General features: G+C 48.6%; 2 non-coding genes across 2 annotated transcripts; one reads left to right on the forward strand and one right to left on the reverse strand.

Moving 5' to 3' along the window:
* The first annotated feature begins 479 nt into the window (after positions 1 to 479).
* On the forward strand, positions 480 to 553 carry TRNAN-GUU (transfer RNA asparagine (anticodon GUU)). Its single transcript has one exon. It is a non-coding gene; the product is annotated as a tRNA-Asn (tRNA).
* A 1137-nt stretch (positions 554 to 1690) lies between these two features.
* Positions 1691 to 1763, reverse strand: TRNAA-AGC (transfer RNA alanine (anticodon AGC)). Its single transcript has one exon. It is a non-coding gene; the product is annotated as a tRNA-Ala (tRNA).
* Positions 1764 to 22522: the final 20759 nt, after the last annotated feature.

Consider the following 22522-nt stretch of genomic DNA (forward strand, 5'->3'; position numbering starts at 1 on the left):
TGTGTACCAGTAAAAGACAGCGCTGGGGAATTAGCTCAGATGGTAGAGCGCTCGCTTAGCATGTGAGAGGTAGCGGGATTGATGCCCGCATTCTCCATGTGTTTTTTTTTTATTTTACAGCCCTCACAATATTTGACAATGTTTCTTTGAATCCTACAGCAATACTAATAAGCCTGAGCACTTCTAAACTCAACCCTTCTACTACTTCAAAGTTCTACTGGTAAAATGCACTCCTTAACCTAGAAAAGTATCAGACATGACCTATTGGGGCTTCTAGAGGACCAGATCTGAGACAGGAACCTCTGGAGGGAAATGTAGAGAATGAGGATAACAACTGCATACAGCCTTCATTTCTCCAGGTGCTATAGACAAAACTGCAGCTGTGTTTTCCTAACAGAACATTATAACAGTTTATGGGTTAAATGCTGAAATGCTCCGTCCCTTGTAACCGATATATATAGTCCAGAAACAGATCACAAGTCTCTGTGGCGCAATTGGTTAGCGCGTTCGGTTGTTAACCGAAAGGTTGGTGGTTCAAGCCCACCCAGGGACGTCAATGTTTTACTCCTTCTCCGGCTACAGGATTGCCTGTTACATATTGTTCAAATATACAAACATACAGCGTATCTGAGAACATCTGCCATAACCTTCATTAATGATTCCTCAATACACAAACTTACACCGCAGTTATATACGGACTCTGCATTACTTGATAACCAGAATCAGTCCCAAGAGAGTGTGAGGTACTGCGACAATTCACAGTAGCGCTGTACAAGAAGATCAAATAGCGGGCAAAGGGCCTGACTGAGAAATGTACGCTCTGCTGATATTGATGGAGTTGAGCAATTATCGCCTGACTGTGCGTGTTGTGGTCGCACTTCCCACGCGCTATGTTACCTTTGTGAAGTCGCTCCCAGAGAGGATTTCTTTGTGAACTGATAGCCAAGGACCGTTTGAGGGAGGTCACCAGGCAGCTGTAGACAGGAGCAGCTGCTGGGAAATACAAAGTCGCGATGGTTCCGATGTTTCGATCACTGATGCAAATGCATACTTGCCGACTGTTATGCCATGTCTGCATAACAGGGGGGTGACTTCAGTATATAAGGGCGGTGCGGGGGTGTGGAGACTTGAACGCATCACAGCCCCGCCCCCTACTTTACAATGCACAGATTACAGGCTTGGTAAAGAAGAAGGACGTGTCTATGATGACGCATGTCAGCACAAATCGCGTCATCACCCCACCCACTGACGGCTGTGGCGGGGAGTATGCAGCTCCAGGAGACTTGCCCTCTTTCCTGGGAGGCCGGAAGTGCCAACTGATTTTCGGAAGCCTCCCGGCCACTCTATGAGAGTAGGCAAGTATGCATCAATGTTTAAACCGATGTTTATAAAACATGTTTTAAAAAAAAAATTGGCGGAAAGTTTTAAGTACTGTAAATGTTCTTAACCTAATTCATTCATAAAAAAAATAGACAATTTCTGAGCTGTTTTTGTCAAAACTATTAGCCTGCTAAGTGGTTAACGTTTTCTAAATAGCTATAACCATTTGTTCGGGTATTCTATAAAAAAAATTAATTAATGTGGTCATGAGTATTAGCAAAATATTGCTGTAGATTTAAAAAAATAAAAAAAAAAGCAAATACTGCTGGCAATACGTTGCAATGGCTGTAAAAAAAGAAATAAAAATACTTGGAGAATGCGGGCATCGATCCCGCTACCTCTCGCATGCTAAGCGAGCGCTCTACCATCTGAGCTAATTCCCCAGCACTGTGATGGCCAACACACGGTATGAAAGTGATAGGTGTCTGCGGCTCAGGAAAGCATTCTAGGCGAGGTGGAGCTTTGAGAAGACATCAGCGTGTGATAATCAGGGGCACACATCTCAGGACACCCGACACGACAGACGGTGACCCAGCTGATAAGTATGGGAGTCTTATCACCCAGAGCAGATGTCGCTATACATCTATGCTTATGCTGCTTGCTTACACAGTACATTTATACACTGTACAATGGGGGTCATTCCGAGTTGTTTGCTCGCTAGCAGTTTTTAGCAGCCGTGCAAACGCTATGCCGCCTCCCACTGGGAGTGTATTTTAGCTTAGCAGAAGTGCGAACGAAAGGATCGTAGAGCGGCGGCATAATTATTTTGTGCAGTTTTAGAGTAGCTCAAAACCTACTCAGCGCTTGTGATCACTTCAGACTGTTCAGTTTCTGTTTTGACGTCACAAACGGGTGTGGTTCATCAAATCGACAGTGTCTAGGTCGACAATGTTTAGGTCGACCACTATAGGTCGACAGTCACTAGGTCGACATGGATGGAAGGTCGACAGGGTTTCTAGGTCGACATGTGCTAGGTCGACAGGTCTAAAGGTCGACATGAGGATGTTTTTTTTTTTTGTGTAGTTTTCTTCGTAGAGTGACCGGGATCCCAAATTAGTGCACCGCCACCGCGTCCCCTCGCATGGCTCGCTTCGCTCGCCATGCTTCGGGCATGGTGCCTTCGCTTCGCTCAGCACACTTTACCGTTCCAATCGTAGTCCACGTGGATCGTTAAGTATGAAAAAATTCAAAAAAAGAAAAAAAATGTGAAAAACTCATGTCGACCTTTAGACCTGTCGACCTAGCACATGTCGACCTAGAAACCCTGTCGACCTTCCATCCATGTCGACCTAGTGACTGTCGACCTATAGTGGTCGACCTAAACATTGTCGACCTAGACACTGTCGATCTTTAGACCGGATTCCGTCACAAACACGCCTTGCATTCAGCCAGCCACGCCTGCATTTTTCCAGGCACGCCTGTGTTTTTTCGAACACTCCCTGAAAACAGTCAGTTGACACCCAGAAACGCCCACTTCATGTCAATCACTCAGCGGCCAGCAGTGCGACTGAAATGCTTCGCTAGACCTTGTGTGAAACTACATTGTTCGTTGTAATATTACTTCGCGCGTGCGCATTGCGTCGCATACACATGCGCAGAAGTGTCATTTTTTTGCCTCATCGCTGCACAGCAAACGAAAGCAGCTAGTGAGCAACTCGGAATGACCACCAATGATCATACAAACCAACCAATCAAATATCTGTGTATGCTAACAAAGGATAATCGGGCAAGCGCTAAGAAATGTAAAAAAAAACAGTAGTTACCAATCGGTTTGGTTTCTAAGATGTTTGGTTTGATCAACCGCCTGATTCTGATATGTGCGCTAGCGCTATCGCAGCTGTATGGGAATATGCGCCAACGTTGCTGCAGGCTGGATTTGTAGTGAGACGCCCTGTGGCGGATTTGCAGATCCCAGCGGCTGCGTACAATGATGCACCATCTGTCGCAGATCAGTCAATTCTGGGAGTTCTGAGTACGGAATGTGAGACTCCGGAGCCACTGTAACTGCTTACGGGATTAAACATGCCCCTAAAATGGTCGTGACACTCGTGCACTTCTTCCGCCACTCACTGTTACCTCGCCAGCACGGTCACAATCTGTCAATCACTTTGCAAATAAATCCCTTCAAAAGATCATCACCACACAGGCGCAGTGCCAAAAAATCGCTCCACCGTGTGGTAAATCAACATTGCGTACAACTCCGAAAAGCAGACCCACAGTCTGGCTGCAACCTGGCGCCAGGACCCCAGGAAAACGCCAGAGCGAGTATAGCCATGTGGTTTCGGACGCACTATTTCAGCTGAAATCACTAATTGTTTTTAAGGTTTTGGTTTTTTTTTAACCCTTAATTGGTCTAAAATAAATAGATATCCGGGCGATAACGTATAGGTTGACAGTCATTACGTCGACTGGTACAAAAGTATGACATGAAAATGGTCGACACACAAATGGGCGACTTTTTTCTTCTTTTTTTTATACCCAAATTTAGGATCTGCTTTATTTACTATCCATCTGAACATTTATCAGGCGAGTGGAGTCAAGCGTGTCACCATGATCAAAGCGTGGCGAGCGAAGTGAGCCTGTGAGGGTACAGGATTCTACCGATGGGGGTCGACCATTTTCATGTCGACCATATGGTGTATACTTAATGACTGTCTACCTAGACATTGTCTATCGTATTATTCCACATCCAAATAAGACTTTAGGAAGGTAACAAAAAATGGCTTCTTACGAGAGATCTTGGGGAATCGTTATTTATTATTATGATTATTTTTTGGATTAAATCTGTGTTTGGGATTTTATTTGCATCCCCCCCATGTTATACAGGTACCAGGTGGCATGGTTGCCAGTGCAAGCTGGAACTTGTTGTTTTTCACGTTGAAGCATGCTACAGCTTGTGATACTGACACCAGGGCATTCTGGTACCTGTAGTGTCACAAATGTATTTTTACACCCATTACCCAGGATCCACTGCTACACGCAGGCATGCGGGAAGAGCCCTAGTGCAATTGGGGGCACACACATATTTCTGCGGGCTCAACCATCCTGGAGAAGCCAGCCCAGGGGCCAACAACCTAGAGATAGAATATTGGCCCTCATTCCGAGTTGTTCGCTCGCAAGCTGCTTTTAGCAGCTTTGCACACGCTAAGCCGCCGCCTACTGGGAGTGAATCTTAGCTTATCAAAATTGCGAACGAAAGATTCGCAATATTGCGAAAAGACTTCTCTGTGCAGTTTCTGAGTAGCTCGAGACTTACTCTGCCAGTGCGATAAGTTCAGTGCTTGTCGTTCCTGGTTTGACGTCACAAACACACCCAGCGTTCGCCCAGACACTCCTCCGTTTCTCCAGCCACTCCCGCGTTTTTCCCAGAAACGCCTGCGTTTTTTCACACACACCCATAAAACGGCCAGTTTCCGCCCAGAAACCCCCTCTTCCTGTCAATCACATTACGATCACCAGAACGAAGAAAAAACCTCGTAATGCCGTGAGTAAAATACCTAACTGCATAGCAAATTTACTTGGCGGTCGCACTGCGGACATTGCGCATGCGCATTAGCGACTAATCGCTCCGTTGCGAGAAAAAAATAACGAGCGAACTCGGAATGACCCCCATTGGGCGGTATCAGCCAACATCATGGCCATTCATTTGTCTGATCTGATGAGGTTAATTAGTGTATGGCCAGCTACAGTAGATCTCCGTCGTCACATTGCATATGTGGTCAGAGGTTACCTGTTACTTTGCTGCAACAAAGTAAAAGAATAATAATACAAATAACAGAATGTGACGCATTTCCTGTAGGAGAAAGAGAACCACAGGTCAAAGCTTGGGGGGAATGTGAAAAATATAGGGCCTATGGGGTCATTCCGAATTGTTCGCTAGCTGCATTCCTTCGCTGTGAAGCGATGAGGCAAAAAAACGGCACTTCTGCGCATGCGTATGTGGCGCAATGCGCACACGCAACATATTATTACAACAAACGATGTAGTTTCACACAGGGTCTAGCGAAGCTTTTCAGTCGCACTGCTGGACGCAGAGTGATTGACATGAAGCGGGCGTTTCTGGGTGTCAACTGACCGTTTTCAGGGAGTGTTCGAAAAAACGCAGGCGTGCCAGGAAAAACGCAGGCGTGGCTGGGAGAACGCAGGGCGTGTTTGTGACGTCAAAACAGGAACTGAACAGTCTGAAGTCATCGCAAGCGCTGAGTAGGTCTGAAGCTACTCTGAAACTGCACAAAAACTTTGCCCCTGCTCTGCGATCCTTTCGTTCGCACTTCTGCTAAGCTAAAATACACTCCCAGTGGGCGGCGGCATAGCGCTTGCACGGCTGCTAAAAACTGCTAGCGAGCGATTGACTCGGAATGACCACCCTAATTCAGAGATGATCGCCGTGCTGCAAATTACACTGTCCTGCGATCAGTCGCCGCCCGGGGGAGTGAAAATTTACCCCGTGCAAGTGTGCGATTGCCTGTGTACGCTGAGTGAAAACTCCCCTCAGTCAGCGGACAGCTGCAAAACCGTTCGCATCACAATCACCATTGAATGTTTTTCCCATTCTGTGCGTAGCTCAATACTTACTCCTCCAGTGCGATAGAAATAGGCCGATCGGGGCCGGAGCTGACGTCATACACCCTCCCTGAAAACGCTTGGGCACGCTTGTGTTTTTCCTGACACTCCCAGAAAATGGCCAGTTACCACCCACAAACGTCCACTTCCTGTCAAAAACCTTGCAAGGAACGCCCATGCAATAGAAACGATTGCACCATCCTGTCGCTGTCCGGTGACGCGCCTGCGCATTGCAGTGCATACGCACAGGGCTGTTTCTAGCCAATTTGGCTCCCAGTGCAAGATTTAAAAATGCGCCCCCCCATGACATAAAAAAATGTGCCCCCCCCCACACCTAGATTTAAAAAAAAACTTGTGCGCACACCCAGCAAGGGGGCGTGGCCTCATCTAAATGGGTGTGGCCTCATTTAAATGGGCATGGCCTCGTCTGAAAAGACTACCTCACAATCCAGTTTTTGACCCTGCTCCAACAGATCACGACCACCACAGGAAAAAAAAATTCTACCATATTAAGCCCCACACAGTAATGCCCTCTGCACTATATTATGCCACACACCGCAATGCTCTTGATACATTAAATCCCCACACTACGGCAGGCAAAAGTCCCCATTTCACACATTACGGCAGGTGTCCCCATTTTACACATTGAGAGAGAGAGAGAGAGAGAGAGAGAAAGAATACTTACAGATGCGATTACCGCTCTTCGGCCCGCCTCACCAGTCGCTCCTCACGCCGGCCTTTCCCTCTTCCTAACTTGGATCCCCCTCTGTACTCCGCTCGGGGGGGGAGTTTCGCGGAGTGGCGGGGTTGCATCGTGATGTAACGACGCAACCGCGTCATCCTGTGAAACTCCGCCCCCCGACAGGGTTACTCGGGGAGAAATAGGAGGGGGAAGCAGGGAGCCACAGTTAGTGCCGCGGTGGGCGCCCGGTGCGGTTGCACTGCTCGCCTGCCCCAAGAAACGGCCCTGCGATATGCAGTAGTTTGATAATCACCCATGTCTGAATCGGGCCCAGAGAGGGGATTGTGTTGCTACCAGTGACAAAGCTGGAATGTGCTGCTAAGGGCTACAGAGGATATATGTGTGCTGTGACAGGGGGTGAGATGCATCGCTACATGGTTGGGGGGAATGTGCCTTTATGGAAATGGGGGATGTGTTGTTATAGGGAACGGGATGTGTTGCCATGGTGGAGAAGGGGAATGTGTTCCTACAGAGGTGATGGAAGGAGATTGTGTTGCTACTGGAATGAGTGATACAAGATGTAAAACCCTTTTTCCCTAATTCGGATTTTTCTTTACAATTGTGAGCAGACAGTAATAAACCGAGAGTGGGAATCGGTCAGACAGAGGGGTAAGTGGGTAGAACAATCATTTTGGCCCATCTGAGATCCAACGTTTGCTGATGTTACTCAGACAGACGTCACACTGAGCAGAGACATGGGAAGGAGCAGATTAGGGAAACAGAGCTTACATAAGTAAAACGTCACTTAAAGGAGACATGTCAAGTATCTGCACCATAAATTCTAGCACTGTCTTACTGTAAGGGTGTCGCAAAAATACTGCACCCTACTGATCAAAGGAACCGCTGTCAGGAAATGCATCAACAACACAAGGGAGGGCAGTGCTTACATTCACACTGCAAATCTACATTATGGGGGTCATTCCGAGTTGATCGCAGCCAGCAACTTTTTGCTGCTGCTGAGACCAACTAGTCCCCGCCTATGGGGGAGTGTATTTTAGCTTAGCAGGACTGCGATCGCTTGTGCAGCCCTGCTAAGCTAAAAAAATGTCAAGCAGAAGTAGACTAGCCCTGGACATACTTACCCTGTGCCACGTTCTCTGCGATGCTGGGGCCGGCTTTGACGTCAGACATCCGCCCTCCGTTCTGCTGGACATGCCTGTGTTTTCTTCACCACTCCCCGAAAACGGTCTCCAATGCTTCGGATCTTCTTTGCGGTTGGCTCTGCGACCGCTTCCTTCGTTAGACGCAACGTAACCCGGCAACCCCTGTTGCTGGGCAACGTCGCGCACGCGCATTGCGGCCGCCGCGCAGGCGCATTCCGGACCCGTTCACACCGCAGCGATAAACCGCTGCGTGCGAACAGGTCGGAATGACCCCCTTAGGCTTTGTATGCAGAACTGTGCACACAGTGTGGGACTGCTCTCCAACCAAAGATAACATAAAAACGCAGAAACAAAAAGAGTCATTTATTTAAAAAAAAAATGTTTTTTTGGGGGGGGGGGATTTTCTTTTGTTAGACATTTCCAAAATGCTATAGAATTTTTGTGAAATAATCGCCAGTATGAAAAAAATAGATACTGTAGATATAGACAAAGACAGCAAAACAGAGTACAGATAGATTATTTTTATTTAGGTTTTCTTTAAGACATAAAAATTGGTCTCTCTATATAAACGGCTGATTTTTTTTTACCTAGAAATGAAACAATTGTTAATTTCCCAACAGCACACTGTTATTCATAAAACAATTATCACACTCAATACAGACAAGTCTCTTTTGTAGGTTAGCAAATTGTAGCCACAGAGTTCCTTGTATCGAGTATTCAATATATTGTTAGTATTTAGGAGTCTGTACCCAGCTAGAAAAGTGTTATGGGCCCGACACACTGGCAGATAGTAGTGAACGATATGAACGTTCTCGTTCATTACTTGTTCATATCGTTCATTGGGGGTCATTCCGAGTTGCTCGCTCGCTAGCTACTTTTAGCAGCCGTGCAAACGCATTGTCGCCGCCCACTGGGGGGTGTATTTTTGCTTTGCAGAAGTGCGAACGCTTGTGCAGCAGAGCGCCTGCAAAATCATTTTGTGCAAAACAAGACCAGCCCTGTAGTTACTCTTCGTGTGCGTTGATTCTAGCGACGGTGGGCTTTTGACGTCACACACCCGCCCAGCGAACACCCAGCCACGCCTGTGTTTTTCCAGGCACGCCTGCGTTTCTCTAAGCACTCCCTGAAAACGGGCGGTTGCCACCCAGAAACGCCCACTTCATGTCAATCTTCCTGCGTTCGGCCGTGCGACTGAAAGCTTGGCTAGAACCTGTGCAAAACCACGATGCTCTTTGTCCCGTACTTCGCGCGTGCGCACTGCGGTGCATATGCATGCGCAGATTAGCCAGATTAGGTTAGGCTGCGGGAGGGAAGAGTTAGGCTGCGGGAGAAGGGGGGGTTAGGCTGCGGGAGGGGAGGGTTAGGCTGCGGGAGAAGGGGGGTTGGGCTGCGGGAGAAGGGGGGTTGGGCTGCGGGAGAAGGGGGGTTAGGCTGCGGGAGGGGAGGGTTAGGCTGCAGGAGAAGGGGGGTTAGGCTGCGGGAGGGGAGGGTTAGGCTGCGGGAGAAGGGGGGTTAGGCTGCGTGAGAAGGGGGGTTAGGCTTCAGGAGAAGGGGGGTTAGGCTGCGGGAGTGGAGGGTTGGGCTGCAGGAGAAGGGGGGTCAGGCTGTGGGAGGGGAGGGTTAGGCTGCGGGAGAAGGGGGGTTAGGCTGCGGGAGGGGAGGGTTAGGCTGCAGGAGAAGGGGGGTCAGGCTGCGGGAGGGGAGGGTTAGGCTGCAGGAGAAGGGGGGTCAGGCTGCGGGAGGGGAGGGTTAGGCTGCAGGAGAAGGGGGGTTAGGCTGCAAGGGAGGGTTATACATATTTCACCTGGCAGATGCCCGCGGCTACCGGTGAGGGATCACAACAGTCCTCTCCAGCAATACTATAGCCCACTGGCTACAATGGCTGTAGTCATCTGGAGAGGTTTTTATATCACAGGGGGAGATTTATCAAAGCTTGAGAGAGATAAAATATCAAAAGATAAAGTAATACCCAGTCAGCTTCTATCTGTTAAACACAGCCTGTAAATAGGATTTTAATTACCTACCGGTAAATACTTTTCTCGTAGCCCGTAGAGGATACTGGCCGCCCGCCTGGTGCTTCGTTCTTCCTGCACTGTTACTTGGTTAAGTAATGTTAGTTCAGCCGTTGCTGTTCCTGTTTAAAGTTTGGTTAGCTTGACTTTCCTCTTGTTGTGTGTGCTGGGTCAGAATCTCACCACGATCCTTATCTATCCTTCTCTCAAAGTATGTCCGTCTCCTCGGGCACAGTTTCCTAGACTGAGTCTGGTAGGAGGGGCATAGAGGGAGGAGCCAGACCACACTCTCAAATTCTTAAAGTGCCCATGGCTCCTAGTGGACTCGTCTATACCCCATGGTACTAAATGGAACCCCAGTATCCTCTAGGAAGTAAGAGAAATTACAGTTAAAATAGGATTTTAATACCTACCGGTAAATCCTTTTCTCTTAGTCCGTAGAGGATGCTGGGGACTCCAAAAGGACCATGGGGTATAGACGGATCCGCAGGAGCCTGGGCACACTATAAAGACTTAAACTGGGTGTGAACTGGCTCCTCCCTCTATGCCCCTCCTCCAGACCTCAGTTAGAAAACTGTGCCCAGGAGAGATGAACATTTCGAGGAAAGAAATTATAATTTCAACACAGTCAGCCAGATGTACTAAGCTTGAAAAGTGATAAATATCACTGTGATAAAGTACCAGCCAATCGGCTCCTAACTGTCATTTTTCAAACACAGCCTGTGACATGGCAGTTAGGAGACGATTGGCTGGTGCATTATCACAGTGATATTTATCACTTTTCAAGCTTAGTACATCTGGCCCAGTGAGTGTTATACCAGCTCACACCACAAACATACCGCAAGACATGGCCTTCAACAGAATACCAGCCCTCGGTATGAAAAACATACAGCCATATGCTGAGTGCATATGTAACACAACCTGTGTGTCAACACAACCAATAATAAGACACCGCGTGCCATGTCAAGAACAACATCAGCAACAGCCTGACAGAGAAGAAACACCACCAGAGTGTAACCAAAACCAGTAACTGCAGACACAGTACGCACGGGGACGGGCGCCCAGCATCCTCTACGGACTAAGAGAAAAGGATTTACCGGTAGGTATTAAAATCCTATTTTCTCATACGTCCTAGAGGATGCTGTGGACTCCAAAAGGACCATGGGGTCTATACCAAAGCTCCAGAACGGGCGGCGGAGTGCGGACGACTCTGCAACACCGATTGAGCCAACAAAAGGTCACCCTCAGCCAGGGTATCAAACTTGTAGAGCATAGCAAAAAACGTTTGAACCCGACCAAGTATCCGCTCGGCAAAGTTGAACCGCTGAGACACCTCGGGCATCCGCCCAAGAAGAGCCCATCTTCCCATTAGAATGGCCTCTACCGACTTCGGTAACGGCAATCCAGCCGTAGAACGAACATGCCAAATCGCATCACAGATCCAGCGTTTAACAGACTGCATAACGCAGTCACCCCAATCATGCTGGGAGCATACTGGATAAACAGAACCTCTGTTTCTCCAAAGTGAGCCAAATTGGCGACCTAAATATTCAAATCCCCGACAACATCGAGAGACTTTGAATCAGCTAATGCCTAAGTAACCACCGGCATCAAGATAGATCGATTACTGCGAAACCCAGAAACCACTATTGGCAGAACTACTATCCGAGTTCTCAATTCCCCTCTATCCACATGGAAGAGCAAACAAAGCTCTTGTGAGATAAAAACCACCACTTCCGACACCCGCCTTGCGGACGCCAAAGCCAATAGCATGACCACTTTCCAAGAAATAAATTTTGTTAAAGAAAATTATAAGGCCATACTGCACTGAAATGGAGCCTAACTTTTGGCCTGCATCCACACCGGCTTGTAAAGTATGGATAAGAACGACCTAGCTGAAAGTCTTCCGTAGGAACCTTCCTGGATTCACACCAAGACACATAGTTACACCAACTACGGTGATAAGGCTTTGCCGTTACTTCTTTCCTAGCCTGAAGAATGGAGGAAATGACTTCACTGGGAACATCCTTTCGGCTTAGGATATGGCATTCAACCGCCACTGCGTCAGACGCAGTCGCGGTAAGTCTTGATACACGCCCTAATCTTGTTGTAACAGCTCCTCACGTAGAGGAAGAGGGCAGGAATCTTCTATGAGTAACTCATGAAAAACTGGATAGCAAACCCTCCTTGGGTAGACCGGATCCGAGAGGATCGCCTGAACCTTTGTTCTTCTTACGTTTATCACCTTCAGAAAAAATTAAAGCTGAGAGGCCACATAGACAGACTTAAAAACACCCACGGTGTCACGAGGGTGTCCACTGCTATAGCTTGAGTGTCCCTTGATCTGAAACAATATCCCTGAGGCCTCTCGTTGAAGCGAGACACCAACATGACCAATTGCGACACTCCACAAAGACTTGTCACGTCTGTGAAAACTTCTCGATGATTACTGAATTTCTCCCGGATGGAGATCGCGTCAGCAGAGGAAATCTATTCCTCCGTCGTTTACCTCCGGACTAAGATCGCTAATATAGCGTTTACCAGACTTTCCACTCCACGGCAAAGCTGTGCATCTTCTGCCATCGCCGCTTTGCTCCTTGTTCCGCCATAGCGGCTTACTTACGCCACTGCTGACAAGTGGTCTGGCAGAACTAACATGGGCAGAACACGAAGAATACGTTCGTCGAAAATAGCTCTTAATTCAAGAAAGCTTATTGCAGACAAGCTTTCCAACTGAACCTTATCCTCTGGAAATACGTCCCTTGCAAGGACTGCTCCCCAGCCTCGGAGATCTGTATGCACGGACACCAGGATCTAAACCTGGATCCCAAACCGTCATCTCTCTAGAAGGAGAGAACCGAGCAGACACCACAGGAGTGATGTCCTGGCCGTTAGGATTATATTCCGGTGCATGTGTAGGTGAGACCCGGACCACATTTCCAACTGGCCCCTTGAAAGCCACTCTGGCAGTAGACCTGCTCACCAAAAAAAGGCCTCTTAGGCCGCACCCATCTGTTTTAGTAACAGAACATATTGATGAAGTGTCACAGCAAAGCTGATCCAACTCTGGACCCTCAGACCTCTTTCCACCGGAAAAAACACCGAACATTAACCGGTCAGTATCTACTCTGAAACCCACCTCTGACATCTGTGTCGATGGGAACAACAGCCAATCCCTGTGTCGAAGAACAGTCAGAGAGAAACAATGATTTGCACCTTTTTACAGGGACAACCGGACAATGTCCTGAACCTGACGCACCTCTGTATGACGTCGCGTACTACCTCCCCTTCCAGAGGGGAATGGCAAGATCTATTAGAAAAACCAGTAAGGGGAAACAACCGTAACTCAGAATGTCCCCCTTCGGATTCTATAATTAACTCATAGGTCCTAGTCTATTTCTGGACTAACTTAAAATTAGTAGACGAGTGCTCACCGGAGTGGGAACCAGCCAGATAGACTCAGCGACCAGCGGTGGAAACAGAAAACGACATCCGCTTCTGCGAACCTAACAAGGCTGCAGAACTCTTACCTTTCAACTTTCCAGTGTCAGCACAGAAAAGGAAAAAAGAACGGTATCGAACCAGTTAAAACGACTGCATCCCACAAAAGAATGCGTCACCAACCGTTGTGAAGGAGGCTAACTCACGAAGTTAGACTTACCAGTGGTCACCGCCGAGATTGACTGAACAGAGGCCTCTCCATACAGCTGAATACCTCCCTCCAGTATCTCTCGGAGTCATCCTCAGCATTTTCCCGGCTACACCTCCTGCTGTCACGCGGCAGCCTGCTGTAATGTTATAAGGTAGAATCAACATAAGCAAGCTTACCCACTCTGGGTAGGGTAATTCTATCGGATGCCTACCCGAATACAACACTCCCTCATGTGCATGCAATGCAAATAAGGTCAAAGTATAGAAATAAAATACCACTTAGCTGCCTGTGTATGATCCTTTGCGACCGGGCTCTGCGTCGACCAGGAGTTGACTGCCATAATGTTCTCTCCGCGTCGGGAAGAGAATAATATTCTGACTCCTTGAGAGGATCGAAAACCAACTCGACACGGCCAATCTAGAGCCTAATCAACAGAGCGATCAGCACATGAGAAGAATACCATTATTTCAGCATTCATGGATATACATAATGTAATACACAACAAAACACACATATCCTAACCATGCATATATAACCTATATCTACATATATACACATATAGATATAACCTATACGCAAGTGGATTGTCCAGACCTGTCAGGTCCCTAGTGACAGTAAAGTGTTGTGAATGTGTATGACCATGTACTGACGTGCCCCCGATGTGGATCTACCAGGAACGTTATGGTCGACAGAAACTGAGTAAATGTCGACAGCAAGGAATAGTAAGCGGGCAAAAAATAATAATAATCTTGGAACCCCGAGGGGTCTGAGGGAAGCATACATATACAATTTCAATAACACTCCCCCCACATATACCCATAAATATATATATATATATATATATATATATATATATATATATATATATACAGGTACAAGGCAATAACAGCCTGTTAATTTTTTTCACCCAGGAAATACCGTTGATGCCGACAGGGCATCACAAACCACTGTGTCTCCCCTAGCGTGTTTACTTTTTTAAGCACACAAACACCAAGCTGCTAATACTTAGTTTTCCGAATCAAGTACCGCCATGCGCCGGCGAAGCCGACAGTTATCCCCACAGTAGCTTCTGACAAAGCACTCACACCTGTCGACATATGTCGACTAACCGATAGTGGGTAAACAAACAGGGAATCACTGAATTTATGTATCACAACAAGGATTATGCGTCCATTATCAAACATAATGCTATATGACACCCATATAGCATTAAAAACACTGTGCCCCCCCTCCTTCTTACTATACAGTAAATCTTGGCGGGGACCTGAGGAAAATGGCGCTGACTCCTCTGTGAGGGCTAAGCTCCGCCCCTTCCCGGCGCGCTTAAGCCCGCTCAAAAAAATCAGATTTTAAACCTACCGGTAAATATTTTTCTCCTAGTCCGTAGAGGATGCTGGGGACTCCGTAAGGACCATGTGCACTGGCTCCTCCCTCTATGCCCCTCCTCCAGATCTCAGTTAGAGAAACTGTGCCCAGAGGAGATGGACAGTACGAGGAAAGGATTTTGTTAATCCAAGGGCAAGATTCATACCAGCCACACCGTATAACCTGGAATATACGCAACCAGTTAACAGCATGAACAAAACAGTATCAGCCAACGACTGATCTTAACTGTAACATAACCCTTATGTAAGCAACAACTATATACAAGTCTTGCAAAAATATGTCCGCACTGGGACGGGCGCCCAGCATACTCTACGGACTAGGAGAAAAAGATTTACCGGTAGGTTTAAAATCTTATTTTCTCTTACGTCCTAGAGGATGCTGGGGACTCCGTAAGGACCATGGGGATTATACCAAAGCTCCAGATCGGGCGGGAGAGTGCGGATGACTCTGCAACACCGACTGAGCAAACATGAGGTCCTTATCAGCCAGGGTATCAAACTTGTAAAATTTAGCAAAAGTGTTTGAACCCAACCAAGTAGCTGCTTGGCAAAGCTGTAATGCCGAGACCCCTCGGGCAGTCGCCCAAGAAGAGCCCACTTTCCTAGTGGAATGGGCCTTAACCGAATTCGGTAACGGCGATCCCGCCGTAGAATGAGCCTGCTGAATCGTGTTACAGATCCAGCGTGCAATAGTCTGCTTAGAAGCAGGAGCGCCAACCTTGTTGGCTACATACAGGACAAACAGTGCCTCTGTTTTCCTAACCCGAGCCGTTCTGGCTACATATATTATTAAAACCCTGACTACATCCAGGGACCTGGAATCCTCCAAGACACCCGTAGCCACAGGCACCACAATAAGTTGGTTCATGTGAAAAGACAAAACTACCTTAGGTAGAAATTGAGGACGAGACCTCAATTCCGCTCTATCCACATGGAAAATCAGATAGGGGCTCTTGTGAGACAAAGCCGCCAATTCGGACAGCCGCCTTGCAGATGCCAAGGCCAATAACATGACCACTTTCCAAGTGAGAAATTTCAATTTAACTGTTTAAAGAGGCTCAAACCAGTGTGATTTAAGTAACTGTAACACTACGTTAAGGTCCCATGGTGCCACTGGGGGCACAAAAGGAGGCTGGATGTAGCACTCCCTTTACAAAAGTTTGGACTTCTGGGCGAGAAGCCAATTCCTTCTGGAAGAATATAGACAGGAACGAAATCTGTACCTTAATGGAGCCTAACTTTAGGCCCATATCCACTCCTGTCTGTAGAAAGTGGAGAAAACGGCCCAAGTGGAAACCTTCCGTAGGAGCATTCTTGGCTTCACACCAAGATACATACTTTCTCCAGATATGGTGATAATGTTTCGCCATCACTTCCTTCCTAGCCTTTATCAGAGTAGGGATGATTTCTTATGGAATACCCTTCTCCGCTAGGATTCGGTGTTCAACCGCCATGCCGTCAAACGTAACCGCGGTAAGTTTTAGAACACGCAGGGCCCCTGCTGCAACAGGTCCTCTCTGAGAGGAAGAGGCCACGGATCTTCTGTGAACATCCCCGGAAGATCTGAATACCAGGCCCTTCGAGGCCAATCTGGAACAATGAGTATTGTCTGTACTCTTTTTCGTCTTATGATTCTCAATATTTTTGAGATGAGAGGAAGAGGAGGAAACACATAGACCGACTGAAAACACCCATGGTGTCACCAGGGCGTCCACCGCTACTGCCTGAGGGTCCCTTGACCTGGCGCAATACCTCTGAAGCTTCTTGTTGAGGCGTGATGCCATTATGTCTATTTGAGGAAGCTCCCAACGACTTGTTATCTCTGCAAAGACTTCTTGATGAAGTCCCCACTCTCCTGGACGGAGATCGTGTCTGCTGAGGAAGTCTGCTTCCCAGTTGTCCACTCCCGGAATGAATATCGCTGACAGAGCGCTTACGTGATTTTCTGCCCCCCGCAGAATCCTGGTGGCTTTCGCCATTGCCACTCTGCTCTTTGTACCTCCTTGGCGGTTTACATGAGCCACAGCTGTGACGTTGTCTGATTGAATCAGAACCGGTAGGTCGCGAAGAAGATTCTCCGCTTGTCGTAGGCCGTTGTAAATGAACCTTAATTTCAGTATGTTGATGTGTAGACAAGCCTCCTGGCTTGACCACAGTCCCTGAAAATTGCTTCCTTGTGTGACTGCTCCCCATCCTCGGAGGCTCGCGTCCGTAGTCACCAGGACCCAGTCCTGAATGCCGAACCTGCGACCTTCTAGAAGATGAGCACTCTGCAGCCACCACAGGAGAGACACCCTGGCCCTGGGGGATAGGGCTATCTTCTGATGTATTTGAAGGTGAGACCCGGGCCACTTGTCCAGAAGGTTCCACTGAGAAGTCCTCGCATGAAACCTGCCGAAGGGGATGGCCTCGTTTTCTCCAGTACTCGAGTGCATTGATGGACTGACACTCTTTTTGGTTTTAACAGGTCTCTGACCATGTTCTGGAGTTCCTGGGCTTTTTCCATTGGGAGAAAAACCCTCTTCTGTTCTGTGTCCAGAATCATGCCTAAGAAAGACAGCCGAGTTTTTGGAACCAACTGTGACTTTGGTAGATTTAGAATCCAGCCATGTTGTTGCAGCACTCTCAGGGAGAGAGACACGCTTTTCTGCAACTGTTCCCTTGATCTCGCTTTTATCAGGAGATCGTCCAAGTACGGGATAATTGTGATTCCTTGCCTGCGCAAGAGTACCATCATTTCCGCCATTACCTTGGTGAAAACCCTTGGGGCCGTGGAAAACCCAAACGGCCACATCTGAAATTGGTAATGACAGCCCTATACAGCGAATCTCAGGTACGCCTGATGAGGAGGATAAATGGGGACTTGAAGGTATGCATCCCTTATGTCTAGTGACACCATAAAATCCCCCCCATCCAGGCTGTAGATCACTGCCCTGAGCGATTCCATCTTGAACTTGAACCTTTTTAAGTACAGGTTCAGGGATTTTAAGTTGAGAATGGGTCTGACCGAGACATACGGTTTCGGGAGCACAATATAGGGTTGAATAGTACCCTTTTCCCTGTTGCATTAAGGGAACCTTGATAATCCCTTGCTGTAGACACAGCTTTCGAATTGCAGCCAACACTATCTCCCTCTCTGGGGGAGACGTTGGTAAAGCCGATTTGAAGAATCGGCGGGGAGGCACGTCTTCGAATTCCAGCTTGTAACCTTGGGACACAATTTCCATCGCCCAAGGTTCCACATCCGACTGAACCCAGACGCGGCTGAAGAATCGAAGACGTGCCCCCACCGGAGCGGACTCCCTCAGTGGAGCCCCAGCGTCATGCGGTGGATTTAGTAGAAGCCGGGGAGGACTTCTGTTCCTGGGAACTGGACGTAGCAGGTATTCTTTTCCCTCTACCCTTACCTCTGGCAAGGAAGGAAGAGCCCCGACCTCTTCTGGACTAATGCGACCGAAAGGACTGCATCTAATACTGCAGCATTTTCTTTTGCTGTGGGGGAACATAAGGCAAAAAGGTAGTTTACCCGCGGTAGCTGTGGAAACCAGGTCCGCGAGACCTTCCCCAATTAAAAGCTCATCCTTGTAAGGCAAAATTTCCATATGCCTCCTTGAGTCGGCATCACCCGTACATTGGCGGGTCCACAGTGCTCGCCTAGCAGAAATCGCCATTGCGCTGGCCTTTGAACCTAGCAGCCCAACGTCTCTCTGAGCGTCTCTCATATATAAGACTGCGTCTTTGATGTGACCTAAGGTCAATAAAATGGTATCCCCATCTAGGGTATCAATATCAGCTGACCATGGTATCTGTCCAAGCTGCTACCGCGCCACAAACCCAAGCCGATGCTATTGCCGGTCTGAGCAAAGCCCCCGTATGTGTATAAATAGATTTTAAGGTAATTTCCTGCCTGTGATCCGCAGGATCTTTTAGTGTCGCCGTGTCCGGGGACGGTAGGGCCACCTTTTTGGACAAGCGCGGTAAGGCCTTGTCGACCGTGGGTGATGATTCCCACCGTAACCTGTCCTTCGAGGGGAAAGGATACGCCATAATTCTTTTGGGAATCTGCAGTTTTTTGTCTGGAGTTTCCCAAGCTTTTTCAAATAATGTGTACCCTCGTGTCAGGGACAGAGGGGTCATCTGTGATATGCAAAACATCTTTTATTGCAATAATCATATAATGAATACTTTTTGCCACCCTTGGGTGTAACCTTGTATCATCATAGTCGACACTGGAGTCAGAATCCGTGTCGGTATCAGTGTCTACTATTTGGGACAGGGGACGTTTTTGAGACCCTGAAGGGCCCTGTGACACAGTCAAATCCTTTGACCGATCTCTTATGTAATAAAATGACATTTGCATTTAAAACATTTCACATGTCCAACCAATTAGGTGTCGGCGTTGCCGACAGAGACACCACAATCATCTGCTCCTCCTTAGATGAGCCTTCCGCTTCAGACATGCCGTCACACATGTACCGACACAACCCCACACACACAGGGATATTTATATGGAGATAGATCCCCAATAAGGCCCTTTGGAGAGAGAGAGTATGCCAGCACACACCCAGCGCCAACTGACACCGGAAATAGAATTCCCAGATAAAACAGCGCTTTTATATAATCTCCTGTATAATAGCCCAGATCTGTGACTCTGTGCCTGGCCGTAACGCTGGGCGGAGTCAGAGACACAGATCTGGGCAGGGCCACCATCAAGGGGGAGAGTGAGGGCCCGTCCCACTCATGTCACCCACTGCTGCTGATATTGGCTGCTGCCCGTTCTCCCATAGGCAGCAAAGTGACACTCCGCAGGGCCGCGCCTAGCACCCGCTCTGACAAGCCACCTGCACTGGTTCTCTGTCCGAGATGTGCGTCTCAGGCTCCAGCTCTCCCCCTCCCCTATCAGAATAACTCTCGGTCAGTGGTGTAAGACCAAGGCGGGGCGCAGGGCCGTAACTAGGTGTGTGCAGAAGGTGCATTGCCCACAGCGCATTTGCCCTGTGGGCGCACCTTCCACATACACCCCGATCGGCCGCCTCTTGCCCCCGTGTGCTCCGCTTATTGCCGCTCCGGCTGCTCCTCCGGCTCCCGCAACCCTTTGTGCTCTGCATTCAATGGCCGCAGCCCAGTGGCAGGAAAAGAATGCTTACCTGCCACAACTGGAGCGGCCAGCTTTCTCTTGCTGGCTCCCAGCCGCTAGCTGTCGCCGGGCTATACACAATTTCACTGCCAGCCCAGGAGCTGTCAGTGTCCGTAGTCACGCTGCGGCTCCACTGCTGGGTGAGACAAGTGTCGATTGGTGGATGGCGCTGGCCATCCACCTATCACAGTTTTCGGGAGTATCTAAACACTGATTGGTGGATGGCTGGTGCTATCCACCAATCAGGTTAAACTGGAGTGTAAGCGCGCTTGCACAGTGAATGAGCCACTGCCAGCCAGAGTGAGACTGTCTGCACTGAAGGGGCCGCGACACTGCAGCACTGGAGGAGGGTGAGTAGAAGTAATGGGCTGCCCCAATGATCAGAGGTCTCTTTGTAAATGGCTCCTTTATTGTAGGGGGGGTTTAAACTGGTGACTGATTGGGGAGTATAGCCTGCTATGGGGTCACATTCCAGCAATAACATAGCTTCTGTCTACATATATGATTCTTCTTTTTTTTTTAAATCATTATTATTTTTATTTCTTATGTTTTTTTTATTTGACTGATTTTGAATATATTTTGGTCTGTTTATCTAAATGCAATCTGTGGTCTTTAAAATAAAAAGGGGACGCTGTTTGCCATAACGTGTAAAAAGGGGATGCTGTCTGCCGTAATGTGTAAAAAGGGGACGCTGTCTGCCGTAATTTGTAAAAAGGGGACGCTGTCTGCCGTAATGTGTAAAAAAGGGGACACTGTCTGCCGTAATGTATAATAAGGGGACGCTGCTTGCTGTAATGTGTAAAAAGAGGACGCTGCCTGCTGTAATGTGTAAAAAGAGGACGCTGCCTGCTGTAATGTGTAAAAAGGGGATGCTGCCTGCTGTAATGTGTAAAAAGGGGATGCTGTCTGCCGTAATGTGTAAAAACGGGGACGCTGTCTGCCGTAATGTGTAAAAAGGGGACGCTGTCTGCCGTAATGTGTAAAAAAGGAGACGCTGTCTGCCGTAATGTGTAAAAAGGGGACGCTGTCTGCCGTAATGTGTAAAAAAAGGGGACGCTGTCTGCCGTAATGTATAAAAAGGGGACGCTGCCTGCTGTAATGTGTAAAAAAGGGACGCTGTCTGCCGTAATGTGTAAAAAGGGGAACGCTGTCTGCCGTAATGTGTAAAAAGGGGGACGCTGTCTGCCGTAATGTGTAAAAAGGGGGACGCTGTCTGCCGTAATGTGTAAAAAGGGGGACGCTGTCTGCCGTTATGTGTAAAAAGGGGGACGCTGTCTGCCGTTATGTGTAAAAAGGGGACGCTGTCTGCCGTAATGTGTAAAAAGGAGACGCTGCCTGCTGTAATGTGTAAAAAAGGGGACGCTGTCTGACGTAATGCGTAAAAAGGGGGACGCTGTCTGCCGTAAAGTGTAAAAAAGGGGACGCTGTCTGCCGTAATGTGTAAAAAGGAGACGCTGCCTGCTGTAATGTGTAAAAAAGGGGACGCTGTCTGCCATAATGCGTAAAAAGGGGGACGCTGTCTGTCGTAATGTGTAAAAAGGGGGACGCTGTCTGCCGTAATGTGTAAATAAAAAAAGGACTCTGTCTGCCGTAATGTGTAAAAAGGGGGACGCTGTCTGCCGTAATGTGTAACAAGGGGGACTGGCTGCTGTAATGTGTAAAAGGGGCTCTACCTGGTGTAGTGGCGCTACTGTGCAGCGTAATTTGAATAATGGTGACTACTGTGCACCGTAGTATGAATTGGTATTATTTTGTGGCCATGCCCCTTCCCCATGAAGCCACGCCCCTATATATTTTTCACACGCCTGCGGCGCGCACTGCCCCTATCTTGAATGTGGGGGCGCCAATGCCATTTCTTGCACACAGCGCTAAAATGCCTAGTTACGGCACTGGCGGGGCGAGCAGGGTGCATGCTCTGGGCACTGGGACAGAGGGGGCGCCAGCAGTCCCGGAGATAGATTACCCTCTCGCCCTTCACACAGTGCAGCGTTATCCCCCCACCCGACAGCAGTAACAGCCCCCTCCTCCTGTGTACACGTCGGCTCTCTGAATGCTGTGTGCAGCCAGTAGTGACGTCTCGGAAGCCCTGCTCCTGCTGCCTGGGATTAGAGCCTGTAATGGAGACCTGCTGCAGCCCACCATGTGTGATGTGTGACACACAGGAGACTCCGTGCTGCTGGGACGGGGAGTAGTTCAGTGAGTGCTGGAATGGGTGACCTCGGGTGATGGGGTTACCAGATAGGAGAGCTGTCAGTGCAATGAGGAGAAATGCAAATCCCTGTATACTCAGCAGTATTAGAGTTGCAGAATCATTGTCTTACACACTAACCACCATCCCATCTGCTCACTGTAGTGTAGCAGACTCTAATTCCGTCCTGCCCCGTGCACCCACCCCTCCCCCACCTGCAGCACCCCCGCACCAGGCCCTCCCCCACCCGTGGCACCCCCGCCCCTCCCCCACCACCTGCACCCCTGCATTGCCCCCCTTCCCCCATCGCAGCACCCTAGCACCCGCCCCTCCCCCTCCCGCACCACCACCGCACCCTCC

Source organism: Pseudophryne corroboree, chromosome 8 (assembly GCF_028390025.1).
Source record: "Pseudophryne corroboree isolate aPseCor3 chromosome 8, aPseCor3.hap2, whole genome shotgun sequence".
NCBI classification, from domain to species: domain Eukaryota; kingdom Metazoa; phylum Chordata; class Amphibia; order Anura; family Myobatrachidae; genus Pseudophryne; species Pseudophryne corroboree.